The sequence below is a fragment of the Chlamydotis macqueenii genome, chromosome 7 (assembly GCF_036417535.1).
Source record: "Chlamydotis macqueenii isolate bChlMac1 chromosome 7, bChlMac1.mat, whole genome shotgun sequence".
NCBI classification, from domain to species: Eukaryota; Metazoa; Chordata; class Aves; order Otidiformes; family Otididae; genus Chlamydotis; species Chlamydotis macqueenii.
The window spans coordinates 14,338,438-14,340,603 of NC_141562.1; positions in this window are offsets into that span (position 1 = coordinate 14,338,438).

Here is a 2,166-nt window from a genome sequence, read left to right on the forward strand (position 1 = left end):
GCGGCGGGACGAGGGGCTCTGCCCCGGCGTGAGGGGACACGGCCTGAGCTGCAGACCCCGCCGCGGCCGGCGGCGACGGTCGCGTGCCCACCGAGCAACCCCGAGCGCGGAGGGCACCCTTCACCCAGCGCCGCGCTTCCGCTTCGGGGATGGGAGCGGCGCATCCGCGAGCCAGGGCGGCCGAGGCGTTAGGGATTGCCCAAAAAAAAAAAAAAAGAAAAAAAAGCGGTGAAACTTCGGCAGGGTCGGATGTTATCCCGTGCCCTGGGAAGAAGGACGCTGTGCCAGAAAGCTGCTGCTGGCCGCGGACAGAAACGAGCCTTGCACGGGCAAATCGAGCAGCTGGGTGTCATGAAATGTTATTACGGGGGAATAAAAAAAAAGAAAAAAATCTCAAAACAGCGACGTGAAAATCCAGCTGAACGGCTGGGTCGAAATAAAATAAAGAGGTGGCGGCTTGCCGTGCGAACCAGACGCAGGTCACGCTCATCTTCCCCCCCTCCTCACACCCCCATCCCCCAAATAAATCACCAGAAAGAGATTTTGATGTGGATTTTTTTTTTTTTTACATTATGTTAGAGTTCAAAAAAAAAAAAAAAAAGAACCCAACAAAATTAATAAATATTAAAAGTTAAAAAGCTCTGAATCTCGTATGTACAAAACTTTATACATCACCGTAACACTGGACAAGGTTACATCACGGGAATGACTCGGTGCGCCCACCCGGCGCATCGCTACGTCCCCGCGGCGCAGCGTTCCCGAGGTCGGAATAAATACCCAGAGCGGGACCCCAGCCCCTCGGCATCGCCACAGCGGAGGGACCTTAAATCATCTCGGCTGGAGGTGGGGGTCAGCACCCCCAGCGCGGCCCCCTCGCCCCAAAGACCCCCCGCAGGGACACGAGAGGGGTCCGCAAAATATTCCTCAGGCCGTAAATGCGCTAATGCCCAGGGTGGCGCCGAAGGGAGGGGTGTGACTGGGAATTCGGGAGCGAGCGCGTAGGCACGCACGTCTACTGCGGCCTGCAGCTCATTTTGGGGAGGGGGGAAAAGGTTTTCATCCTTTAATCCGGGGCAGGGGGCTGAAGGCTGGAGAAGCTTCGGCAAAGCGAGCCGAGCCGCGCCCCGAGCCAGCCCAGGGCTGTCCCGCCCCGCGTTCCTCGAAGAGTAAACGAAAGTGTTATCTTTGGCACCGAAAAGAAAATAAAAATCAAAAGCCGGCAGTCCCGCGGAGGGCGGTGGTGGCGGATGGGCCGGCACGGGGCACGCGGCGGCGGCCGGCACCCTTGGGTAACTCCAGGAGAACGTAGCAGAGGCAGGGCCGCATCGGTCCAACACCTCAGGAACGCGCTGGAGCCTCCCTGACCAAGGAGATCTGGAGCAAGGGCTTGCCCTAGGGATGCCCCTTCCCGCTCCTCGGACAGCGGCCGGAATCCCGCATCGCGACGCCAAACGGGTCCATCCGCCGTTGCCTCTCCTCGAATTCCACCTCTCCAGCCCCAAAACTTCTTCCTGGGCACCCAAAGCAGGGCAGCCCCCCTCGGGGGACACCGTGAGCCCGCTCCCGGGAGCGTTTGAGGACTGTAACCCCCCGGGCAGACCCTGTGCCCCGCGCCGGCACGCGGCTCCTAAAGTGCTGTGCATACCCTTAGCACAAATAATTTTTTAACGGCGTTCATGGCCTCCCCTGCTTTTCTCCCCCTCCCCTGTGACAAAAAAAAAAAAAAAAAAGATGCAGACGAATCTTCCGCTCTCCCTTTCTTCCAAACTGCCCTTCAAATCCACTCCCGGCTTCCCAGTCATCCCCGTTCGGCACCGGGACCAGGCTGGTGGTCACGGGGAGGCCGGGCTCGAGGCGGGCGGGACTGGTGAAAACGTCACCGCCAGGTGACAAAGGCATTTTTTAGACGAATTTTTGGTCTTTTGACCTTCTTATCGCTCACTTTAGGGTTGCCTGGACCACCTCCTGCCTGTCCACCAACACGGGACAGAAGCCGGTCTGTGGTTTTCACGCTCCGTCTTCCCCCAGACACATTTCCCAAACTCTATCCCAAAGAGGGACAGCCCAGGCCAGCATTTTGGGTTATTTCCCGACATTTTTCCCCCACCCCAGCACCTCACCACCTCCCTCCGGTTGCTGGCACCCCCCCCTGTTACCACCCCCCAA